We start from the raw sequence: 27746 nt of genomic DNA on the forward strand, positions 1-27746 counted from the left end.
AAAAAAAAAAAAAAAAGGATAAAAGGATTCCGCTGATTCTGCTGTTCCAGGGAACTAATAGAATTCGAAAACTATCCATGCCGTGGGTCTTCAGGAGCTGCTAAAGTGGACGAAAATGTAAGAGAGAGGCAGCTGGGGTGAGGGCTGTGCGCCTAAGTCCAAAATAGATGTGGCCACTCCAGTAGACAAGGGCTAGAAAGTTGCTTCCTATTCCAGAGTTTTCTAGACAGCAGAGCTTATGAGAATGTCATTTTGGTCATTTTGTGTGAACTGATATTTTAAATGTATACTTGAACAGTTTATATAATTTATTTTTTATTTACATACAACAACACATACTTCTGGTATTCAGTTCTATAAATTTTAACTCATATACCACCAACACAATCAGGACAAAGAACAGTTCCATTGCACAAAAACTTCCTCCTGCTGCTCCTTTGTAGTACATCCTCCCCAACCCATAACCCCTGGCAACCACTGATCAGTAGTTTGTGGCCACCGTTTTGCCTTTACAGAATGTCAGATAAGTGGAATCATACAGTAAATGGCCTTTTGAGATTGGCTTTTTTCACTGAACATAATTCCCTTGATATCCACTGAAGTAATGTGTATCAGTAGTTCACTCCTTTTCATTGCCAAGTAGTATTTTGATGATATACAATAGTTTGTTTAAACATTCACCCGTTGAAGGACATGAGGGTTATTTCCAGTATTTTGCTATTACAAATAAAGCTGCTATAAACATTTGTGTACAGAATTTTTTTTTTTTTTTTTTAAGATGACAGGTAAGGGGATCTTAACCCTTGACTTGGTGTTGTCAGCACCACGCTCTCCCAAGTGAGCAAACCGGTCATCCCTATATTGGGATCCAAACCCATGGTCTTGGTGTTATCAGCACTACACTCTCCCAAGTGAGCCACGGGCCGGCCCCATTTGTGTACAGATTTTTATGTGAACATTAGTTTTCACTTTTCTAGGATAGATGCCCATAGTAGGCACATGCTTAGTGTTGTAAGAAACTGCTGTACTCTTTTCCAGAGCAGCTGTACCATTTTACATTCTCACCACCAACGTGTGAATCAATTTCCCCACATTCTTACCAGCACTTGGTGTTATCAATATTTTTTATTTTAGCCATTCTGATAGGTGTAGTGATAGCACATTGTGGTTTTAATTTGCATTTCCCTAATGGCTAATGATGTTGAGCATACTTACATGTTTATTTGCCATCTGTATATCCTCTTCAGTGAAATGTCTTTGCCCATTTTCTTTTTAAAAAACTGTTGAGTTTTGAAAGATCTTTACATATTCTACATATACATTCTTTGTCAGATACATGGTTTGCAAAAATTTTCTCCCACTCTTGAAGTTTATCTTTTTATTTCTTTAATAGGGCATTCAGCAGATGAAGGATTTTAATTTAGATAATGGCCAATTTATCAGTCTTTCCTTTTATGGACCATGCTTTTGGTGTGAACTTTAACAACTCTGCCTAGTCCTAACTCCTGAGGGTTTTCTCCTATTTTTCTAAAAGTTTTATAACTTTACTTTTTACATTTAAGTCAATCACCAATTTTGAGTCAATTTTTGTATAAGACATGTGGTTTATATTGAGGTTCATTTTCCCCTATGGATGTTTGGGTGTCTTTTTTCTCATACCACTTCTGACACCACATATATGTTTTTTTCCAACACCAACCAATTCTCCAACGCGAACTGGGTGTCCAACAATTCAATCCAATTCAGATACTAACTAGCCAGAATTAGCACAGACACCACAGGTCAAAGGTTCAGTCCCACAAGACTGTCCCCATTTCAGACACCAGCCACAGGTTACCCACACTTCTGCTAGGCCAACTACAAATTCAGTTCGACTTCTGGTGAGGACCCTCTTGCTGCATCATAACACAGCGAGGGCATCACATGGCGGGAGGGCAAGAGCACGTGTGTCAACTCAGGTCTCTCCTCTTCTTATAAAGCCACCATTTCCATCATGGGGTCCCCACGCTGACAACCTTACCTAATCATAATGACCTTTCAAATGCCCCACTTCCAATCAACATATGAATTGGAGCATTAAGTTTCTAACACATAAAATGTGGGGGACATATTCAAACCATACCACTATGCTTCCTCCATTGAACAGCTTTTATGCCATCAAAAATCAGTTGGGAATATCTTTGTGAATCTACTTCTGGGTTCTCTATTCTGTTCCATTGACCTATGTGTCTGCCAATACCACATTCTCTTGATTGCTTAGCTATATAGTAAGGCTTAACATCGGGTAAAGTTATTCCTTCCACTTTTCTTTTTCAAAATTGTTTTAGCTATTTTAAGTTTTGTGCTTTCCCATATAAACTTTAGAATAAATTTCCTTATGTCTACAAAAAAAACCTCACCAGGAGTTAGATGCATTATGCAACTTTTTTGTGTCTCTTTCCTGGCTAATTGCGTAGGCTGGGACTTCCGATATGATCTTCAATAGCAGTGGGAAGAGTAGGCATTCTTGTCTTTTTCCACCCAAGGGGGAAAATTGGGCTTTCACCATTATGATGTTAGCTATAGGTTATTAGCACAATGCCCTTTTCAGATTAAGGAAGTTCACTTTTATTCCAAGTTTGCTGGTATTGAATTTTTTTCAAATGCTCTGTTGCGTCTACTGATAAAAACATGTATTTTTGTTCCTTATTCTGTTAATAATGGTGGATTACACCGGCTTTCAAATATTGACCCAGCCTTGCATTCCCAGGGTAAACCCCTTCATCATGTTGCACTATGTTTATATACTGCAGGATTTGATTTGCTGATATTTTTGAGAATATTTGTGTTTACATTCATGAGGGATATCAGTTTATAGTTTTCATGCACTATCTTTGTCCGATTCTAGTAAACAGGTACTGTGGGCTTCATAAAATGAGTTGGGAGGCATTTCTTCCTCTTCGATTTTCTGGAAGTGTGGAATTGACATAATTTCTTTCTTAAGTGTTGGGCAGAATTTGCCAACAAAAATGTCTTGGGTCTGGAGTTTGTTTTGGGGGAAAAAACCAAATTTCTTCAATATATACAAGTCAATTCAGTAAACTTCTTGAAGGGTGAGTTTTGATAATTTACATCTTCCCAAGAATTGGGCCACGTTATCTAACTTAGTGAATTTATGTACAAAAACTTAAAGTAACGTGTTATGATCTGAATGTTGGTGTTCTCCAAAATTCATACCTTGAAAGTTTAATCCCCAATGCTATAGTATTAAGAAGTGGGACCTTTAGGAGGTACTTTAGTCATGAGGGCTCCACCCTCATGAATGGAATTAGTGCTCTTTTAAGAGTTCTGAGGGAACTTGTTGGCCCCTTCCACCACATGAGGATGCAAGAAGGCACTATCAGACACTGAATGCCAGTGCCTCAATCTTGGACTTCCCAACCTCCAGAACTGTGAGCAATAAATTTCTATTGTTCATAAAGTATTCAATCTATGGCATTTTTGTTATAGCAACCTGAATGAACTAATCCCTTACCCTTTTAATGTCTGTGAGATCTGTAGTAATATCTTTTTCATTCCTGATGTTTGTAATTTGTGTCTTTTCTCTTTTTTCTTGATCACACTGGCTAGTTTATCAATTTTATTGATCTTTCCAAAGAAACAGCTTTAGGTTTCATTCATTGCTTTGTGTTTTTTTCATTGTATGAAATGAAATGTACAAGCATGTAGAAATATGGAAGAAAATGCCAGGAAAGTCAATTGGAAAAATAGGAAGCGGTTGCCTCTGGTGAGAAGTAGCGGCAGGTGATAGGGAGAAGGGAAGTGGAGCTGCCATTTTTCCTTATAAACTTTTGACATCATTTGACTATTTATACTACATACATGTTAGTTACACTTTGACAAAAATTAAAAACACATTATATTGTAAGGTAGAGTACAAAAATTATTTTATTTAACAATTAATACAAACCCTCAAAACTTATATGTATATATTTGTACAGAAATAATAATAGCAGCAATTCTATAATGCTTGTATAGAACTTTATAGCAGTGCCAGGCACTGTTTTAAGGACTTTACATCTATAACATTTAATCTATAACATTTTAATTCTTAAACAGCACCTTTATAAGGTAGTATCATCCCTTATTTATAAGTTGAGAAAACTGAGGCACAAGTTTGGTAACTTGTCCACGGCCCTACAAATATAAAATGGCAGGGGGGATATCAGTCCAGGTGGTCTGGCCCCAGAGTCCTGTTCCTAACCTCTAGGCTGCACTGCCTCTGCATGAAAGTATATATGAAGGTATATAACTATGTAAGTGCATAGAGGAAATTACAAAAGGTCCACAGAAAGCTATTAGCACAGTTTAGCTTTGGCAAACACATCAGGGTAAAGGCAGAATATAATCTTTTTATTCTATATACTTCTGTATAGTTAAAATTTTTATGTGACTTGTACTATGGAGGGACCTTATACATACTATAAAGCCACTGTTACAAGTAAAGTATGATATCTGACACAGAAACAAAGAAATATATGGAACAAATTCCAGAAACATTAAAATACATACTGGAATGTGAATTCTGATAAGGATGGAACTTTGGCCCATTAGGAAAAATAATAATTGTTCAATAAATTGTTTTGGGACAAATGACTCTATCCATATGGTAAAAAAAAAGGTTAGATCCCAGTGCCCTCACTACTTATATCAAAATAAACTCCAGATGGACCTAGATTTAAATGTACAAAATGAAACCATAATTAAGATTTAAAGAAAACAGGGACACTTTAAAAGTCCTTGTATGGATTTTTGTTTTTGTTTTCATCCAGGAGATATATATATATATATATATATATATATTTTTTTTTTTTTTTTTTTTGTCTTTTTCGTGACCGGCACTCAGCCAGTGAGTGCACCAGCCATTCCTATATAGAATCCGAACCCGAGGCAGGAGCGTCGCTGTGCTCCCAGTGCCGCACTCTCCCGAGTGCACCACGGGCTCGGCCCCATCCAGGAGATATTTTAATTTAAACACTGACATTTGCCATTTTTGAAGGATCCTGTATTTGTCCTTTTCTGTTGCTTATAACAAAATACTCAGTACTGGGTAATCTGTAAGCAAATGAAATTTATTGCTTACAGTTTTGGAAGATGGGAAGTCCAAAGTCTAGGGAACACATCTGGTAAGGGTCTTGGTGGTGGCAACAGTGAACCACGGGTCTCACATGGCAGGAAATGGCAGAGCATAGAAAGGGATAGTTCCTCATGCACTCTCCTTTTAAAGCCCTCAGAACCACACCCCTGACCAACACTATTAATCCATTCACTAGACATGGTCCTACAATCTAATAACCTCTTCAAGGCCCCATCTTTCAATTACCATATTGGGATTTCCCACCCTCAACATTTACAGTGGGAATTAAGCTTCTGATAAATGAACTTTGGGGACACAGTTCAATCAATCCACAGCAGATCCCTTTAGACAAAAGTACCAAAGAGTTGGCTAAGCCTAGTTGGTTGAGAATTTGGTCTGTGGGTGTCACCTTGTGTCCAGTGAGGTTCAAAGGATTCCAGCTCCAGTCTAAATGAGTAAATTAATCCCTACTTCCATGTTGGCAGAACCTGTCAGAGCAATATAAATGGTATTTCCTGCCAAGATAGTGTCTATGGTCTTATATAAGTTTTACACAGACCTAAATAAGACATACAATCCAGATTTTTCTTTTTTGAGGCTAGCTTCTCTATTCTTCCCTGCTGGGCTCTGCTATTTCCCAAACAGTGTCCAGAGCACCCTCCCCAAATCCCAGAATAAGGAGATGAGAAGCACAGAGTGACAGCAGCACAAAGGGTGGCTCCAAAGATATGTCGGAGGTGCAGGAGCAGGTCTGCCCTGTCATGAAGGACTTTTCAGGTCCATGTGTTTCTCCATCCTCCCCTGACATTCACTTTTTCTCTTTTCTATATTTGGTAGTACATTGCGCTCAATATTCCAGTTCATTAATCTTCTCATTGGCTCAAGGTAATTTAATGTTTAGCTCATACAGTGCATATTAAGTTGGCTTTTTATATACTCAGTCGTTTCTTCTTTACTTGGTTCTTTTCCAAATATGGCTTTTCATGATTATAGTTTCCTACTCCTTCCACATTTTGATTTCCTATTGTTCCCACTGTATGTATTTAAACATTTTAAGCATAATTTCAATATCTGATGTTCATGTGACTAATTTCTTCTGACTTCGTATCCTGGTAGCTTATCTCTGTTTGTACTCCATAGTTTATAGTTTGGTTCTCACGCTTGGGAGATATCACATTTGAGGTGTGTACAGTCAGTTTATTTCTATTTATTCCAGTTGTCCTGCAGGAAGTTGGACAAAACCCACATGGATTTGGATTTGATGTCATTGTGATCAGCCAGTATGTGAAAGGTGCCCTTGCTTCAGAGTTTGATCACTACTCTGAATTGTTTCCTTTATTTAACTTTGTTTCTGGGAACTACTATCTTCCTTTCACCTTTATTCAGAATTCAATGATTCTTGTAAATTTTTAAGGGCTTGTAGTGGTCTGCATTATAAGTTTTGAAATGTATAGTGTTTTTCCCATAAGCAAAAACATCCACAGTGTGCATGAGTAGAGTATTTCACATAGATATTTTGTGGCAGACAGCATAACCTCATGACAAAATGCAAACTTCTTCACTTGGAACATTTCTCACCCCAAATATACTATACGGTAACAATAACTTGTAGAGGGTGACTATTTTTTTAGTATGCGACATTTTATGTAAATTTTTAAAAAGATATATTGCATAGCAGTTGCATACCTGCACATGGCCAGAATTACTATTCTTATATAACACTAAGCTAATACAGACTTATTTACCTGAATTCAGGTCTCTTGGCTCCAACTGCTGTGATTCCCTCTTAGCATGTACCTGACTCTGTAAAAAATAATCTGATCTTCAATTTTCCATTTTATTTAAAAGTTAATTAAAAGGGCCTTAAATGAAATTTGTATGTGGTTAGATATTACTAGTTGGTTACATATTAATTCATAGTTTCTACAGTTATTTCACAGCACTTAGAAAACATGGCCTGTTTGGTACCTGCTTTCATGACGTTAATGATATTTTCAGCCCTAAAACCTTGCCATTTAAAATAATTTTTGGATTAATTATTTAAAATAATTTTCCAATAATTATTGGAAAATAATGTGTATCCTGTGTTTACTAGTGAAAAATGCCATCCATCTGTCTGTATGTCTAGTTAGTTAAACTTTCTATTAAAGTTATTTAATATTCTTCATGCTCATTTATGTGATGCATACCAAAACATTCTATTTCTACAATGATTTTCACGTCACCTAATATGATTATAAATGTGCCAATCTGTCATTGTCCATGAATCTTTGTGTTATACATTTTAAACTCTTAGGTACTAAGTCTACATGTATAAATAACTTAGAACAGTGACTAATGCATTGTATGAACTAAATAAGTACTTACCACTCTGATCTATTAAATTTCCATTTACTCAATTACTCATTATTCACTATGTTTAGTATTTGTTCTTATTGAAATGTATTTTTCTGTCCTATCTAAATATTGATAAAAAAAGAAAAGGTAGGCTCAGTATACTGTCAAATGGCATGCTTCACTAATTTCTTTTAGGTTAAATAACTCATTTGGCTCATACAATAAATATGAATATTAAATACAGCAGTTGTAGGCTGGCCAATTAGCTCAGTTGGTTAGAGTGTGGCCTTGTAACACCAAGGTGAAGGGTGTTGGTCAAGGGTGCAAGCTGGTCAACACCAGCCAGCCACCAAAAAATAAAATAATAAAAAAGTATAGTAGTTATAGTCATATTTTCCACTCTACAACAGAGAAAACTTTGGATCATTCACTGACTATATCAAAGCTTCAGTCTCCTACATTATACTTTCTGAACATTCCATGTCAATGGCCTAGAAAAATCTAGAAACATGGAATACTACAAATTAGAAATAAATACCTTGATAGGCAAAAATTATCAAAGTAAACTCATGAAGAGATAGAGTATATGGACAGACATATAATAAGTAAAAAGATTAAATTAATTTAAAACAAAAAATAAATAAAATCCAGAAACCACAATGGGAAAAAAGTGGTAAATTTGGCTACATTAAAAACTTTCATGGCAAAAAAAAAAAATACCATAACCAAAATAAAGAAACAAACTGTTGGTAAAATATCTGCAGATATATGACTGGCAATGGCTGAATGTCCTTAATACACAAAAAGCTCTTACAAATCAACAAGAAAAATACTACCAAACCAAGAAAAAGTAACGGGCTAAGTACACAAATAATAGTCAATCAACTTCCAGAAAAAGCAATACAAATGGCTTATAATTCTATAAAAAGATGCTCAACTTCCTCTATAAGTAAACAGAACAGAAAGTAAGGCAAGATGCCAGATTTTATGTGCTAGATTGGGAAAGTTTAACAGTCCCGAACATTGGCAAAAAGGTAAAAAAAATAGGTATTGCTATTAGAATATTCATCTGTTCGACCTTTTTAGATTATAATTTGGCAATATCTCTCAAACGTTCCAATGCATATACCTTTTGACCCAGCAATTGCACTCCCATGAATTGATCCGAGTACATCCAAGTATGCCTGCATGTGTGAAAAAAGTCACAAAAATGTTACACTGCAGCATTTACAGTCTCAAATTCTTGTTTATAATATCAACCTATATGTCTGTTGACAGATCCACATAATTGAATGTTATGAGGCCACTAAAAAAAAAAATGAGGTATACTCACATGTGTATGCATGAAATGGATTCCAGAACACATTGTAAAGAGGTCAAGGAAGAATACAAAACATTATACCCTATGTGTCCCAAAACAGTATTCCCCTCACCCCCTATTTAAATGTCTCTAGAAGAATAAACAAGAAAGCATCAATAACTGCAGTCTCTGAGGAGGGGGCTTCAGGTGAAAAAGACATTCATTTTCCATTCCTACTTTTTAATTCTTTACCACATGCATGAATTACTTTTTTAACTAAAGTAAAAATATTTGGTTCAAAAAAAGAATTACAGAACCCAGACATAGGGACAGATTTAAAGGCTCTCTCAGTTGACAACTGACAAGAACAAATCTGAATGGGCCTTACTGAAACAGGAGAATCCACTGGCTGTCTATCAGTGCATTTCACAGTTTAAGTGCATCCTAACTTCTGAGAGGCTGAGAAATGCCAACTCTCCACCCCACTTCTGTCTCAGCCATTCCTTCTCTCTATAAGGCCACATGACTCCTATCTCTGCCCATCTGTTTCATTCTTCTCTTTGCCCATAGTAAAATGTGGAAACAAAGAATGGCAGCCTCAGCCACCAAGTTGAGCGGTTCTCACCAGCAGCCACAACTGCTCAGAGTCCTTGAATCCAATTATACATCCTAAGGGAGGAGCCTGCATCAAGGGCCTCCAGTTCCACCAGTTGAGGCTAAGGACATAAAGACACAGAACTGGCTGCTCCCTCAGTGCAAGAATCCAACTGAGTCCCTGATAGTGACTCTCCTACCATCAAAATGAACAAGGCAGCCCCCACTGGTACTTGATGGGTCGTAGAAGAGAGAAATGTTCCAAAGACTGGTGGACTGGGCAGACAAAGCCACTGGCAGTCACTCAGTGATGCGGTGAGATTGGGGAAAGCCTGTAGGAAAAAAAAGGGCTTGCAGGCTTCCAAGAGGCTAGGCAGTCTGTGAAACATTGTAGAACTGATTCCTGGCCATGTGAACCAAAGGGCACACGAGGCCAATTTCAACCAAGTGGAACATCTCACCCTTCATGTGACCCCCCATGGAGGCAACATCTCAAGGGAGGGCTAGCTTGACTGGACTGGTTGCTGGGACAGCGCCTTCAATAAGTCGTTGGTGAGTGGAAGGAGCTGTGGCATGGGACAGAAGTCCTTACCAGCTTGAGTCTAGGAGCTTGGGTCCCACACAGGCCTTTTCCAAACACTGGGGGATGGACATATACCACAATGGAATGAATACTGGGTATCATCTTCCTTCCCACTCCAAGACACGTCATTACTCTAAGACACTTAACACCGAATGGCCAACCCACCAAGACCTTATCTTCTCAGTGCCTGGGACTCCACCTCCACTTGGTAGGCATCGTCCCACATCCCAGCTGTCATCACCCTCCTAAAGCACCACCTGGAGCTTCTAGTCCTCTTCACCTCCAGTCCTCCAAGTCTGCCCACCTCAAGAGGCCTCCAGTCCACTGGCCTCTGTTTTCTCTTAATCCAACTATGTACACCAAAAGCTTGGAAAGCAATGCCATCCATGACCTACCAGTGATAGGTTCTGACAGTCAAAAAACATCTGGGAAGGCCACTTACTTACTTTTTCTTTCAGCCTCCTGAGTCAGAGAAGAGTAACATCAACATCATTATTAACAAAAAAGTCAACATCATCATCAGTAATGAAAACATCATCATTAACAACAGTAGGCAGGGGAGCAGGAGCAGCTAATCTGCTATGAACCCTGCCATATCCCACTCTACATACCTCAGGTTAATCCTATGAGGTAGGACTTATCCACATTTTATAAGTGAGGAACTAAGGCACAGAGAGGTTAAGTAATTCACCTAAGATCACAGCTACTAAGAGGTAGACCTATGAGTAAAACCCAAGTCTGACTGATGTCAAAAGATGTACTCTCAACTATGGTACTAATACTTGCATGATCCTGTTCCAACGCTTTCATGCAATTTCATGCAATTTTTAAAACTGAGATTGGGCTTCCTGTATTGGCCTTTTGAGCAGCCAGAGATCTACCATTTAAACAAGCACCTATTAGCTGTCAGGCACATATGTTTTCTTTTATAAATAAAAGGCCCAAAATGTACACATGCATACACACACACACACAAAATATTGATCATAAATATATTTCAATAGAAGCTAGAATAGAAGCCCCAGGAGGAGAGGGATTTTTCCATTGAAGCAACTTGCTAAAAGACGCTATGCACTCTTCTGCGCTCTTTTGCTTCTCTCCTAATTATGAGCACTTTCAATCTTGCAATAAAATCATAACAAGTACAGCTGATACAGGCTACAAGAAAGAAATCAGATAACACTTAATACCCAAAAGTGTGGCAGGGACTACATCAAATAGTGGCACAAAAATTTACCATCTTTTGCTTCAACAGTTATGTCAATTGTTATCAGCTCAGCAACATCTTTTCCTTGGGAGTTCTAGTCTTACCTCAAATGAACTAATCCCACTATTCTTTCAATTCCTCCTTCTGATATTATTGTTATTTCATTAAATCCAAGGCAACTGATGATAAGATGCATATTTTATGTGTTACTAAGAGAAAAGGCTGGAAATTAAATCAAAACATGTCACTCATTAACCTGATCTCAGATATGTTGAAATGTGAAAAAAATTCAGTAAGTCCTCAGGGTTCTGTGTCAGGACTAACTTTCAGATACCCAATCTAGAAATGTCCTAAAAACATAGCTGGATTTGTAATGGGACAAATGTCCTAAAAAGGGGCTTTCTCCAGAACTCATTCTTTGATGCACTAGAGTTGTGTTGTCCAATGTGTAGCCACTAAAAACATGCAGCCACAGAGAATCTGACATGCCACAGGTTTAAATGATATTTAGGGGATGGGGGTAAAAAAAATATTAATATTAATTTCAACTGTTTCTTTTTACTTTTTTTTAAATGTGGCCGTTAGAAAATTTGAAATTACATATGTGGCTCACATATTTCTTTTAGACAGAATTACTCTGGAAGATCTCTGACTGGAAGCTTTCATACATGGAGTATATATTTGTCATCTGCTTCTAGTATGAGTTTTCTTACCACACAAATGTAAGCATAGTCTTAAGGAGTTTTTCCATATTGTTACTCTTATTGGTTAACTCCAAAATGCATACTTTTTACACTAGAGTTTTGATAAGCCTTCTTACTGAGACCTCAAATTTAATGTTAACCAAATCTTCTAATGCAAAGAATGGAAAGAGTTTCAGTTTAAATGCTTTCTACATTCATTCCATTCATATATTTTGATTTTTTTTTTTTTAAGTTTTGAATGAACATCTGCACATAATATTACATCAGAAGGAAACACAGTGAAAAGTCTCCCTCAGCCCCTGGTCCCCTCTCTCAACCATGTCAGCAACATACAAAAGGTTTCATTGTGATGTGTAACAGCCTCATGTTTAGTAAAGATTAAACAATCCCTGAAGCTTTTAACATATTTGTTATATTTCTAGGGTTTCTCTCCAATAAGTTCAGAAATGTGACAGAAGAACTTTTCTGACTTGTCATAGACAATGTCTCAACAGTTTCTGTTCCAAGGAGTAAGGGATTAATTGCATTATTTTCTAACAGGTGCTCTTCAATATGAAGTCTCTGACACCAAGTTAGTAAAGAGAACCATACAATCTCTGTCATCCACATTCACTGAATCCCCACAGGTGTCACTCCAATGGGCTAAAACTGCTGTCTAATAGGAGCATAGTTGCTGTGGAAACCTTTCCCACACTGAAAACACTGACAAGAGGTCTCATGTATCTTTTGGTGCTTGGTCAGACAGGTACTATCCCTGAAAGTTTTGTCACACTGATTACACTCAACGGGCTTCTCATCAGTATGAGTCCTCTGGTGCCAGATCAGGCCAGTAATATTCCTGAACGGCTTCTGACACTGGTTACAGCCACAGTGCTTCTCACCAGTATGAATACTCTAATGCCTGATGAGGTAACAACTCTCAATGAAAGTTTCCCCACATTTTTTACACTCAAGTATTTCACCCCAGAATGGATTTTTTGATGCACAATGAGGTGACCATTGCAGTTGAAGGATTTCCCACACTCCATACATTTATACAGTTTTCCTCCAGTGTGAATCCTCCCATGTTTAATAAGGTATGAGCCATCAATAAAGGCCGTTCCACACTCAGTATATAAACAGGGTTTCTCTCTTGTGTGAATTCTCATATGAACAATAAAGTGAAAGACATCTGGGAAGGACTTTTCACACTCTTTACGTCTGAATGATTTTTCTCCAGTATGAGTTCTGTGATGCAAAACAAGGGAAGAGAGGTGGCTGAAGGACTTCTCACATGGGCCACATTCATAGGGCTTCTCTCCCATGTCGGTCCTCTCATGCTTTATAAAGGCAGAGCCAGCATTGAAGGCTTTCCCACATTTATTGCTTTTATAGGGTTTCTCTCCTGTGTGGATTCTTTGATGCACAATCAGGTTGTAATTCTTGGAGAAGGATTTTCCACAGTCATTACAGACATTAAGGTCTCTCTCCAGTATGAGTCCTCTGGTGCAAGATGAAGTGAGATTTCCCTCTGAAGGATCGTCCACATTCACTGCAGTTGTAGCATTCATCTACAGATGGATGTAGATGAATTTTCATGTTCTGAGAAAGAGTCAGAACTCTTTTCATCTACATGCCCTTTTGCTCATCAGGGCATGTGCCCTGATCAAACACCATCTCACATCCCTCTCCTTTGTATGGTTCCCTTTCCCTAACAATTATATCTGTTCACTAAGGTGTGGAAATGGTTGAAGGAGTTACCACTTTCATTGCACTGTGAAGGCTTATCTCCTGTTAGATCTCCATGAAGGTGACCAGGTTGACCAACTTGGCTGATGGCTGTTCTACAATCATCATTTTTGTCAAGCATGTGACCTTTAGAGCTTTTCCAGCAATTACATATGTAACTGAAATGTTTAACATCTGAGTCATGTTCAGAGAAAACTTTTTGTTGCAGGACCTCTTTGACATGGAGCAAGGACTGGGCAGGGACTGACTTTCCCCCCAATTTTTTTTTTTTTTTTTTTGTCTTTTTCGTGACCGGCAATCAGCCAGTGAGTGCACCGGCCACTCCCATATAGGATCCGAACCCGCGGCAGGAGGGTCGCTGCACTCCCAGCACCGCACTCTCCTGAGTGCACCACAGGCTCGGCCCCCAATTTTTGATGACCAAAGCCTCTCACCAGACCATCTACATCCTCTTGGATGGATGCCATTCACCTCAAATGCTCCTCTGGGTTTTTATGGAGCATTTCTACCTGGGCCTCACATTCCCAGGTTTCTCCTAATGCAGATAAACAGAAAACATCCCTAATGAATCAACTTTCACAACATTGGATAGTCCTTCCCCAGCAACACCCTGAGTTGATGCTTCCATTTTGATTTTTGTTTCCCAGGCTGGGGGAAAAGGGGAGAAAATATTTGAATCCTTGGAGGAAAAAATTGCTAAAGTTAGAATGGTGGCATGTAAATATTAAAGTCAATATCTACTAAATCTAACCCACTGCCCATCCTGTGGCACAGCAGTTCTACTCATAGTTGTACAACCAAGAGAAATGTGTACATATGTTCACAGCAACACAGTTCATAACAGAATAAGACTGAATACTATCCAAATGTCCACCAACTGGGGAGTGGATGAATAAGTTGTGGTTTATTTACATGACAAATGCTATACATCGACAAAACTGAATAAACTGCAAGTATACAAAACAATATGGGTAAATCCCTCAAGTATAATATTGCATGAAAGAGGCAGACCCCAAGTGCACAGTATATTTACTTTGTCAAAATTTTGAGTCATACACCTTTTTATGTTTTTCAGCATGTATATCATATTTCCATGGAAAGTTTTTAAAAATCATATATACACATACTATCCACCACCCAAAAATAACAAATTATACAAACATACATAGATTATTTTCAGGTATAGACCTGCAAGGTGAGGAGAAAATATGAAGATGAAGGATGGAACCATCTGTAGAGAATAAAAATAGTTTTGAAATTTTCTCTTTTTTAGGGGGGTAGGGGGGTGGCCAGCTGACTGGCATGGGGATCCAAACCGTTGACCTTAGTGTTATAACACTGCACTGTAAACAACTGGGCTAACCGGACAGCCCTAGAGATTAATCTTAACAGAAGGTGAAAATAACCACCAAAGAGGGCTGGCCTCCCAGAAGGGAAGTGGGTAAATTTTAATAAGACCCCCAGCACTGACTAGCAGAATCCCTGCCCTGCCGACCACACATCTGGAACACAGGCCATTTATTCTGGTCCAACCAGCTGCCACATGCTTATCTTCCCATCTGGACCACCCACTGGCATCCGACAACCGCATCTATATCTCACAGTTCATGGAGTAAACATGCAGCTCCCTCACACGCCCAAATCCATGAACAGACATCAGCCACCACCAGCTTCTCTGAGGGGCTGCATCAGGTGAGGAACACAGAGCAGGCTGGTGGCCTCACAGTTTCAGATGGACCCTGGCTACACAATCTTGTACCACATACTGGAGGGAACCCTGAAATGCACCCAAAGGTATTCTACAACCACAGCTGTTACAGAACTCTCAAAACAGATGAAAGGACTCACAGCTTCTGGGGAACATTAGTCCCCTTTCTCTCAGTTCTCTCTCAGGACTCCTGGCCATACTGGATCCACATACAGCACAAAAGAGAGCCTCCTTGGCCCCAGACCCTCATGATTTCCTCACATTCATGGCCTTCATCAGGAAGCACAATCTCTCCACATCTGCCCACAAATCAATGTTCTTTTTTCATATTACACCAAAGTCTCATATCCACGAACCCAAGTTCACTATGACCTCTGGACTTCTTCCTTACACCTGAGTCTTCCCCTGAGGCCAAGGAAGCCCAACAGGTGGTATGCATCTAGTCTGTGCAGTCAGAACTCTAGAAGAGGTACTGAAACCATTTTTTTAAAACTTACAATCTTTATTGAGATAATTGTAGATTCTCATGCATTTGTAAGAAAGAATACAATGTGATCCCTTGTACACTCTGTCTAGTTCCCCACAATGGTGACATCTTGCAAAATTATAGCTGAATATCACAACCAGGATATCAACTTTCATACAAGCCACTGATCTTATTCGGATTTCCCCAATTTTACATGTACTCATTTGTGTGTGTGTATAAATTAAACTCTATACAATTTTATCACCTACGTAGGTTCTTGTACCACAATAGTCAATAATAAAAGGAACAGTTCTAACATGAATAGTACCTATTCTATGTGTTACCAATTTATAACCATACCCACCTCTCTCCTATCCCTAGGATACTGCTTTAATGCCTTCTTTGTCTCCTGGTGATCCCAATTACTCCCATGTGAAAATGACTTTTAATAAAGATATTATGGGAGATATTTTGTTTTCACAAAATGAAAAACAAATGACAGACTAGGAGAAAATATTTGCAAATCACATACCTGACAAAGGAGTTGTTATCTAGACTATGTAAAGAACTCTCAAAACTCAACATTTATAAAACAAAAAACCCAATTAGAAAATGGGCAAAGGCATGCACAGTCATTCCACGGAAGAGGACTGTAAGATGGCAAATAAGCACATGAAAAGATGTTTAACATCATTAATCACCAGGGAAATGCATATTAAAACCACAATAACATTACAAACCTATCAGAATGGCTAAAATAAAAAACAGTGATAACACCAAATGCGAGTACAGATTCAGAGAAATTTCACCACTCATACATTCGTGATGGGAACATAAAATAGTATAGCCATTCTGGAAAATAGTTTGGCAGTTTCTTATAAAACTAAAAATGAACCTACCATATAACCCAGCAATTGCACTCTTGGGCATATATCCCAGAGAAATTAAGGCTTTATGAAAGTTCATACAAAAACCTGTAAATGAATGCTATGGTTGCTTTATTCATAATAGTCAAAAACTAGAAACTACCCTAATGTCTTTCAATGGATAGTTAAACTGTGATACATCCATACTATGTGCTATGGTTTGAATGTGTGCTATGCTTTGAATTCCAAAATTCACGTGTTGGAAATTTAACCCCAATGCAACAGTGTTGGGAAGTAGGACCTTTGGGGAGGCACTTAGCTCATGAGGGCTTGAGTGGATTAATACTGTTATAAGAAGGGCTTCCAGGAGTGGGTTCACTCTTTTTTGCTCTTCTGCCATGTGAGGATGCAGCAAGAAGGCCCTCCCCAGACCAAATGCCAGTACCCTGAGCTTTAAAATTCCAGCCTCCAAAACAATGAGAAATAAATTTCTGTTCTTTATAAATTACTTAGTTTTAGATAATCTGTTACAGCAGCACAAAACAGACTAGGACTCTATGGACTATACCACTCTCAGTAAAAAGGAAGAAACTACTGATACACACAACTTGGATGAACCTCAAGGAAATTACACTGAGTAAAAAAAAGCCAATCTCAAAAGAATTCATACTTCATGTCTCCAATTATATAACATTTCTTAAATAACATAATTACAGAGATGGGAAACAGATTAGCAGTTGCCTGAGGTTAGGGATGGGGGATAGGGAGGAGCTATAAAGGAGAAGCACAAGAGAGTCTGGTAGTGAGACACAGTGGGCCCTCTCTATCAGTGTGGGACTGGTTCAGGATAGCCTCATATACCAAAATCTTCATATCCTCAAGTCCCTTATATAAAATGGTGTAGTACACATGGCCCACCATATCCATGGGTTTTGATCTGTGGTTGGTTGAATCCTTGGACGTGGAACATACAGATTCAGAGGGCCGACCGTACAGCCAAATATCTTGATTGTGGTGGCTACACAAAGCTACATGTCATAAAATGTATAGAGCTACAACACACAGGAGTGCGTGTAAAATTAGCAAAATGTGAATAAGCTCTGTAAGTTATACCAGTGTCAATTTCCTGCACTTTTTCTCCTGGGTTTTGATACAAGGTATTATATCATTTATGCAATATGTTAACATGGAAGATGCTAGGTGAAAGATGCACAGTACCACTCTGTACATTTCTTTGTACCTTCCTGTGAATCTATAATTATTTCAAAATAAAAAGTTTTTTTAAAAAATGAGCAAGAGCCTTGATAACATTTGGCTCAAAAATAATAGCACAGTATTAGGGACAACTGGGAAAATTTGAAAAGGGATGGGTTATCAGATGATAATATGAAATTATTGCTAGTTTTCTTAGGTATGATAATGGTATTACGGTGAACAGAAGAATGTCCTTATTCTTAGAATACATGTCCTGAAATATTCAGGGGTGAAGTGTTATATTTGTACTTACTTTCAAATGGTTACACACAAACACATAAAGAAATATATGTACATATATACACAATAAGGAGATACACAAAAATATATACACAATACATATAAATATACACATACACACATAAATATGTATACATAAATACAAAAATACATATATGTACACATGAATATACATATGCATATACTCATACATACAATATACACATATATGCATACATATACATACATAAATACACATATACAGACATACATCCTACACATAAATATACATATGTACCTATACACACACATAATATAAATGCTTCCTGGAGAGGTACTACATAAAGGACCAGCATTCATTAATACCTTTGGTGAGAATGAATTTATAACAGCTTTCTCAAAAGGTGTTCAAGAAGTGGTTATTAAGTGCTCTAAAGGGGATTCCAGCTGGGAGGATCTAAAGAAGATGCTCACTGCAAGCAATTTAAAAAGGAAAAAAAAAAAAAAAACCCGAGTTACCATTCTGGTAAAAAGCTATCCTGTAAAGTCCTCTCCAGACAGTAAGTTTTGATGCAGGAGAGGACAGGAAGGCCAGGAGTGTCTACCTCTAAGAAATGGGATTGAGACAGGGCAGAGCTGTCCAAACCACTCACAGATTCCTCTGGCAAACTCTGGAATCACTCGGCCTTCTAGTTGTTCCCAGTAGCTGGTAAGTGATCCAAGTTCAAAGCTATTTAATCTCTTTATGAGCTAAATATGTTTCTGAAAAGATGCAAGTAAATGAAAACAGGGCAAACAGAATTCTATTTTTGATTCAACAGGTGAGTTTATGATTTAAATAAAACTTCAAATTCCATTTAAATGTTTTACTATGAAAAAATATCATTGCAGGGCTGGCCAGTTAGCTCACTTGGTTAGAGCATAGCGCTGGTAACACCAAGATCAAGGGTTCAGATCCCCTTACTGGCCAGCTGCCAAAAAAACTCAAAAAACTTTCATTCCAGATACTTATGTACATAAGGCATCATGTAAATGTGTTTCTTTAAAGCCTGGGTCAAAAAAGCTTGAGAACCAACGGGCTAGAGAAACCCTAACCCATTTTACAAGGACACCTGTTCAAGATGACCCCTAAAGTATTGGTAGAAATGCTAAAAACTAAAAACTTCCAAGGTGTCCATCAACAGGGAGGACAAGACAAATAAACTGTGGCATTTTCACAAGGTAGAAAACTGTGATAAAATTGCCATCTAGTATCACAAAGTTGGTGAGAGAAGCAAGTTGCAAAGGTTCATATGTCAAGCATGCAGATTCCAAAAACACACACACTCAAACCATACTTCATAACGCTCAAGGCAGCAGATATTATAACAAAGGGAAAAGCTCTAACAAAGGCCTGGGTACACTAGATAAATGTTTGCTGGAGGCATAACACATCCCCTCTGTGATCTCAAATCTCTGTCTAGAACAAGGGCCAGCTCCCTGTGGTCACACAGGAATGGCCCCTTTCCATTCACTCAGCAAACATTTACTGAACACTTACTATGTGCCAGGCCCTGACCTAGGCACGGATAATTCAGCAGTGTATCAGAAAGATAAAGAGCCCACCTTGTGGAGTGGGCATTCTAGCGGAGGAGATATAGGCAAAGAACAAAATACAGAATCTGTCATTACCAAATGCTCACTCTGCAACTCAGGAAGCAAACAGACCTGGATCAGTTTTCTGAGTTAGGGCTGGTATCCCTGACTGTCACAATCTCTACCCACTGCCCACAACTCAAAAAACCAAGAAGCCTCAGAGAATGTTCTGCCCAAGGAAGATGGAAGAGATCTCATTTTCACTCTGGCTGCAAGCTCCTTATCACCACAATCCAGCAGTAGTTTCTGAGCCAGCAGCCTTAGTCCTAGGGCTTGCAAGGATTCTGGCTATTACTGAATGAGGGGAGCTATGGGGGCCTTAAAACAGGAGGGACATTATCTGACAGGATCCCACTGGCTCCTGGGGAAGGCAGCGGCAGGGGAGCAGGTGCCTATTCCAGGGAAGAAGAGGTGTGGCAAAGTGGCTGAATTCTGGAAACGTCTTAGAGATAGAGGCATGAGATTTTAAACAGATCATGTGGGGTCTGGAAAAAAGAGAAACATCAAGGTAGACTTCCGATCAAGTTGGTAGAATAGACAGTACCTAGCGTCACTCTCTCCTACACTCAACCAATTTACAACTATTAAAAAGCAACGAATGCCAAGCTGGGGCCAACAGAGCTCAGGGGAAGAGGAAGAGAGACTTGCAGAGTGAGTTCATGAAGTCAGAAAACGCCTCAATGAGAGAAAGGACACTCTGACCATTTTGAGCCCCGACCACTTCAAGGCTGGCTCTGGTAAGCACACAGAGCAAGAGCTGAAAAAAGCCACTGCTGTGCCCTTCGTATGAAGTTGCTTGAAGGCTGCAGGGGAGAAGACAGCCTTGGTGGCCCCCAGGCCAGTAAGACTACTAACAGGGAACCCATATAGGAGTGAGGGACCATAAACAAACGAAAAAAGGAGCCGCTCAAAGGCCAGTGAGTCATCTCAAGGGACTGGTGAATAGCCCGCCCCATGGGAAGTGTTTGGAGTGCAGAGGGTGGGGGAGACAGGCCCACCAGGGGAACACTGTGGCACAGCAAGGACAGCTGATCTGCCTTCCAATCAGCACAGGCCCACTCAGTGGAGACTGGTCAGGAATGTAGAACTGCAGGGGGAACAGTTTGCTGAAAAGACTCAGGCCCAGACCAGAGTTTCCACACAACCCAGGTGTACCAGACCTCACAAGACCCAGAAGTACTTACATCAACAATTAAAACCTGAGCTGCACAAAAAGCCTTCCCTAGGGAATCAGCAGCAAAGCAGCAATTTAGCTCAACCACAGGATCAAGTGCTGGCCCCCACAAGAAGTTTCCCATTTTAGAAGTAAGCGAAGGATAACAAATTAGTTCCAGTGCAGAGTTTAAGTAGTAGGTGTAGCTAATAATCCAATACAGAACTGAAAGAAAAAACTAAAAACCTACAGATCTGAGACAAAGTTCTGATATTAACCCGTAAAGGTCTAACATCACCAAAGAACATCTATAAAACCTAGAAGGACTGGAAGCCCCACAGGCTCCCAAGCTGGAGCAGTCAGGGTCCGAGGGCCTCAGCCACGCTCCCCAGTATCGGCATCCAGCCCCGCGACGACCACCAGGCTGCCATCAGAAGCTCCCTGGGCTCCCCTGCCGGAATGAGGAGGGTCCCATGGGCCTCGACCACGCCCCACCATCCTCCTCCCCCAACTCTCTTCTCTCCCCTTTCTCTTCTCCTCCTCCCCCCCAACTGCACAGCAATATCTTAAAATGTAAATAATAATAATAATAAAGAAACATCAAGGTGGACATTGAGGATTGCGGGTGGAAGGAGTCATCATTTACAGAGACTAGAAAGACTGGGTTTGCAGGAGACTAGATGCTTAGCTGAGGACCCCAGAGTCTGAGATGCCTGTCCCTGGGGGTGAGCTTCTGGGCATCAGGGGCCTGTGGGGACGGGCAACCTAGTCCACAACCGCAGGGATGGGCAGGGGAGAGGAAGGAGTCAGCAAGGAGTGGAGGAAGCCTGGTTGTGAGAGTTCACAGTGGGTAGGAAGGGGAAGGAAGCATTTACACACACGCCCCCAAAAGCGCAAGGAGGGGAAGAGATCTTTGCAAGGAAAGGGGAGGGAAGAGGAGCCAGGAATAGGGTTGTTGGGGGAGGAGGACAAAAAGAGGGGAGAGCGCCCTTGGGAGTGGGCCACAGATAAAGAGAATAGGTAGTTCGAACCCCAACGCTGTAAGGAGGGAGAAGGGAAGTTGGAGGCAGGGGCGTCCCATCCTGGGGAGGAGAAAGTGATTCGCGTCACTGAGACGGGGTAAGGTTGGAGAGTCCAAGCCTGAGGGAAGAGAGAAAGAAGGGAGATTCGACCCCGCAGGAGGTAAAGATAGAAAGAAGGATCCTCGCCCCGTGGGGAGACGAAAATAGGGTGTCCGCGCCCCGCGGGGAGAACAGGGGGTCTCCTAACCCTAGCCACCCTGGAACCCCCCCAGCCGAGCCCCCCCGACCCCGAACCCCGCCCGAGTCAGGGCCACCGCACCTTACACACAGGAAGTGCAGTCAAACGGCCACCGCCGAGAACCAGCTGCTCTTGACCCCTGACGCCTCCAGTACCCAAGTATAGGAGTCGGTTCCCTGAGTCCGGAGGAAACCGAGGCCCGAAAGGCCGCGAGAGGGCGGACTCACCTCCCGCCACTGCAACGTCCACGTCCCCGCACCGATTCTGCGCATGCGCGCATGCTGAATTCCCGGATGAGGTTTCCCCGGGAGACGCGGGATTTCGGTGACTGGGTCCGGGGCGTCGGGGGCGGGGCCCGGGGCGTCGAAGGCGGGGCCGAGCCCGCCGCAGCATCGTCAGCCCCGGCTCTGGGAATGGGATCGTGCAATTCCGCTTGCTATTGCTTTTCACTCCCGGCTGAGGGTTAGCAGACAGAAAAACGCCGGAAGCACACGTGGGCTGCCTGGCTAGCCGTCGCAGACGAGCACCCTGCGTTCCCCCAGATTGCCCACTCCTAAATTTCCCTCGTGCCCCGGCACCCACTGCTCTGCCTATACCACCAGGGACGCGCGTGGTCTCCCCGTGAACTTCATCTGCGCAGTCACACTCATGTGCTCTTTTGTGTCTGCCTTCTTCCTCTAGTGTCATCCAGAGGTTGGCCGTGGTTTACTCTTTTACATGGTTGTGTATTACTCCACTGCGTGAATATGCCATAATTTGCTCTTCCTCCTTCCTGTCGATGGACATTTGGGCTGTTTCCAGTTTGTAATTACAACAAAAGAACCTGCTATGAACATCCATGTATGTGTCTTTTCGTGAGCACGTTTGAATTTCTGTTGGGTTAATGCCTAAGACATTAGTTATCTGTTCATGGGTGCATATGTTTAGGTTCCGAGATGAAACCTGTTTACGGCCCGCAGTGGTGCATATGATTCCCAGCAGCTCTCCGTTCTTCTCAACACTTGGTATTGTCTGTTGTTTTCATTTCAGCTATTGGAGTGGCGGGAAGTGGTATCTCATTGTGGTTTCTCTGATGAGTAATGTAATTGGTCACACTTTGCATTTATTGGCCATTTGGATTTCTTTGCTCTTGAGGGGGCCCTTCAAGTCATTTGCCAACTTTTCTGTTGTTCTCTTTCTTATTGAGATGCTGAATTCTTTACATATTCTGAATACCAGTCCTTTGTGGGATCTATGAGATACTGTTGTTTGCCTTTTCACTTAATATTAATACTACTTTCTGATTAACACGTTATTAATTTTAATGTACAGTTGTAGTGGATTGAATTATGTCCCCCCCAAACTCACCAACGCTCGAATTGTGTCCCACAAGTTTTATGTATTAGAAACTTGACCCCCACTGTGACTGTTAAGAGGGTGAGAAATCCCATCATGGTAATTGAAAGGTGGAGCCTTGAAGGGGTGATTAGATTGTAGGACCATGCTGTAGAGAATGGATTAAAAATGGTGGTCAGGAGCGTGGTTCTAAGTGCTTTAAAAGGAGAGTGAATGAGGAACTGAGTCTCCCTCTCTGGTTTGCCATTTCACAATTTGATACCCTGCGTCATTGTTGCCACCACCAAGACCCTCACCAGATGTGTTCCTTGGACTATGGCCTTCCTATCTGAAACTGTAAGCAATAAATTTCGTTTTCGTTTTAAATCACCCAGTTCCATTTATTTTATTATAAGCAACAGAAGCAGACTAATACAACAGTTTTATCGGTCTTCCTTGGTTTGGTTAAGAAATGTTTGCCTGTGCCAAGATCACAGAAATGTTCTGTATTTTCCCCTGTAAGTTTTATCATTTTGCCTTTACCACTTAGAGCTGCAGTCCTCAGGAACTGATTTTTATGTATAGCAGGGGTCATCAAAGTGTGACCCATTGGTCAAATTTGGTAGACATCTGTTTTTGTGTGGCCTAAGAGCAAAATGTGATTTTTACATTTTTGAATGGTTAAAAAAAAAAAGAATAGTATTTCATGACACATGAAAATTATATGAAATTCAAATATGAGTCCACAAATAAAATTTTTTGGGGACACAGCCACACCCATTTGCTTACAAATTGTCTACAGCTGCTTTCACACTACTACAGTGTACAGTCTAAACTATTTATTATCTTTTCCTTTGCAAAAACGTTTTCTGAGTCCTGGTATAATGTAAGGTATGACCAATGGATTTTAAGTCTTTTAAAATGTTTACAAAGTCATGAGATATCATTTCATATTCACTATGCTATAATCAAAAAGGATGGCTATAAGCAAAAAGACAAAAAATAACAAATGGTCATAAGGATGTGGAGAAATCAGAATACTCATACACTGCTGATGGGAATGTAAAATGGTGCAGCTGCTGTGGACAAGTCTGGCAGTTCTTCAAAAGGTTAACAGAGTTACCAATGACCCAGCAATTCCACTCCTACGTATATACCCAAGAATACTGAAAACACATATCTACACAAAAATTTGCACAAATACTCATAGCAGCCAAAAAGTGGTAACAGCCCAAATGTCCATCTAATGTCCAACTAATGAGTGGATAAACAAAATGTGGTATAATCATATGATGAAATATCACTCAGCCATAAAAAGGAATGAAGTACTGATACATGCTACAACATGGATGAACCTTGAAAACATGCTAAGTGAAAGAAGCTAGTTACAAGGGACCACATGTTGTATGATTTTGTTGATATGAAATGTCCAGAATAGGCAAATCCATAGAGACAGAAAGTAAATTAGTGGTTGCCAGGAGCCAGAGGAAAGTGGTAATGGGAGGGACTACTAATGGGTATAGGGTTTCTTTTAAGGGTGATGAAAATGTTCTGGATTTAGAGTGGTGATGGTTGCACTACCTTATAAAAATACTAAAAACCACTGAATGGTACACACACACACAAAAAATTGTTTCATCCATTTTACCAGAAATGACCATTGATTCAGTTGAATTCCTTTGGTTACTCCAAGCTTAGACACATCTATATACTTATGTACAAGGATTCTTCAAAAAGTTCATGGAAAGATTCATATATTTTAATCCTATTTTTCCAGGAACTTTTTGAAGTCCCCTTGTATTTGCTATTTTCTTCTGCTGACTACTCATATTCTCAACCCATTTATCTTGGGGGGTCTTAGGTGTTGCCCTTGTAAATATGAATATTTTATTTGGCAAAGGCAGCCTTGCTCTCCACACCTGCCACTCCAACTGTTGCCCGTGAAGGGATTCTACCTATGGCCTTATTGTTCCTCCCTGGTATTTGACACAGTGGAGGAAGGGGGTCTCTCTCCTCCCTAAATCCCACCCTCTCTCGGTCCATGTCATCGCCCACTGTATTAGTCCATTTCTGTTGCTTATAACAAAATACCTGGAACTGGGTAATTTATACAAAAAAGAAATTTATTGCTTACAGTTTCAGAGGGTAGGAAGTCCAAAGTCCAGGGAACACTTATGGTGAGGGCCTTCTTTGGTGGTAACTTTGGTGACACAGATCCCCTCCCCACCTCTGTTGGAGTGAACAGGACTGAAGCCATGTTGGGACCTAAAGCTGCCTGGGCTGCAGAGGGGGGGAGGATTTTTAAAAGGACAGATTTTTTCTCTCCACTCTTGCTTCCCATCCCCTGACTTTCTTATCTCGCTCGCTAAGTAGGAAAACAAGGCCGAGAAGCTAATTAGTACTTTGCAAAGCTAACAGTTCTTTCTTTGAGACTTGCAGGGTTTTGAGAAAATGATCAAGGCCAAATGACTGGAAGCTGACCTTGGGCACTAGCCAAGTACACTGGCACAAATCAAAATCTTGCAGGGTCCTGAGATAACAGCGAAGATGAGAACAGAAACTAGATGAGGCCTTGGCAAGACCTTGTACCTGACTCACAGACACGGACCCCTCATAGCTCACATCTCCTACTCTCCTGCTTTCTCCTCCCCCGTTCCATTCCCTCAACCCTTCCTTTAAAAACCCCCTCAGTAAATGTAAATCTTTGAGATGGGATAGCCTACCATCTCCTTCAGCTGAATACATCTGCTTTCCTAACACCAACCATTTGACTTTTGAGGTTTTCTTTCCTTTTCAAAGGGGCAGGCAGCCAGACCTGAGTCCGGTAACAGATTTTGGTGAGCCGAGCCAGGAGCTGAGTGCCTTGGGAGGCCTACCCCCCCCCCACTTCGGTGGGAGAGAGGCTGCGGTCCACCTGTGGTGACAGCTGCCTGTGGTGGGTCGACCCTGAGGCTGGGCATCTAGGGATCCCTCCCAGCAGCTGCCAGACCTTGTTTATTCTGGGGAGGACTCTCTGAATTCCAGCAACGGCATCGACAACTGATTCCCTGCCTTTTGGTTGGTGAAGAAAAGTAATGTTAGTGAGGAGCTGATGGGCTCTTTTTGTGGGAGCCCATGGGCTCTCTTGAGGAGCCGATGGGATCTTTTGTGGGTGTTGACGGACTCTAGGATTGGGTAAGTTGCTCCAGCATGCATGCTTGAAGTCCTCTATGCACACTGTTAGGAAAAGGTACCATTAGTGTGGAATATGATTTGCTGAAACTCAGACCAACCATTCATCTGGAAGAGTGCTCTGTTTGGTATGTGGCTGTTTCGGTGTGCACATCGGAAGCTGTTTGCCTGCACCATTTGTTTATGAGCTAGCTTGGTGTTTGGAGACAGCTGTAGGACATAGAACCCAGCATTTTGCCTGTTTGTTTTGAAGCACTTCGTCTGTGTGTTTGACTTTTCTGTGTATGAATGTGAAAGTGAAACTAATACCATGGATAATTTCTGCTCTTTCCGGCTCAAAGTCCTTTGGGCTATATTCTGGAAGACTGGCCAGCTTTTAGTTATGCACCCATGACTAAGAAAAGAATGATGCTCTACCGCAATAATGTGTAGCCTTTGTGTGTGTTAGACTCTGGAGAAAGGTCACCACTAAATGGATCTGTTAATTATCATACTTTGGTACAATTGGAATTGTTTTTTGCCAAAGACAAGGCAAATGGGATGAAAAACCTTATGTTCAGTCCTTTATGCTTTTACATAATTAGGACTCTTCAAGAGGAGGATCAGGGTCCAAATTAATGGTAAAATAAAGTGGCTCCTCCAAACTATCTGATAAGCCACCTTGTTATTCTCCTTTGCCAGACAGTGAGAATAAAAGAGGATAATGAAATGGAAAATCAATATTTGTTAGAGGCTTTGAGTCCTATGGGACCTGCAGTGGCACTTCTTCCTGAGCCACTGTCTGAGGCACCTCAACTTCAAATGGTGGCCCCAGAGCTTTCTGATGATGAGTTAAGTGGGGCATTAGCCCCACTCCAATATGATCAGGGCCCTGGAACAGTCTCTCCTTCTAAGACCCAGCAAGGCACCCATTTCAGCCCAGGTGCATACCCGACCATAGGGGGGCAATTTCCACTCCACCAATTCCCAGTTGGTGGTCTGAATGTGCATGGCCAACCTGCAGGATTTTACTGGGAGTATATGCCTTTCTGTACCTTGGACTTGTTAAATTGGAAACATTCAAATTCTCCATACAGAGATGATCCTCAGAAAATAACTTAGCTCTTTACCAGTGTTTTTAATATTCATCGA

At 40.6% G+C, this 27746-nt stretch overlaps 1 protein-coding gene across 2 annotated transcripts in view; it reads right to left on the minus strand.

The window, feature by feature from the left end:
• Positions 1-22378, minus strand: part of ZSCAN18 (zinc finger and SCAN domain containing 18) — a 36078-nt gene extending 13700 nt beyond the window's left edge. The window contains exon 1 of one of the 2 annotated variants that reach the window (XM_063092049.1): positions 22358-22378. The gene's annotated coding sequence lies outside the window, so the exon portion shown is untranslated. Of the gene's footprint in view, positions 1-22211; positions 22309-22357 lie in introns of those variants that run through there. The other variant, XM_063092046.1, reaches the window with a different exon arrangement.
• Positions 22379-27746: the final 5368 nt, after the last annotated feature.

The sequence above is a fragment of the Cynocephalus volans genome, chromosome 3 (genome assembly GCF_027409185.1).
Source record: "Cynocephalus volans isolate mCynVol1 chromosome 3, mCynVol1.pri, whole genome shotgun sequence".
Lineage (NCBI taxonomy): Eukaryota > Metazoa > Chordata > Mammalia > Dermoptera > Cynocephalidae > Cynocephalus > Cynocephalus volans.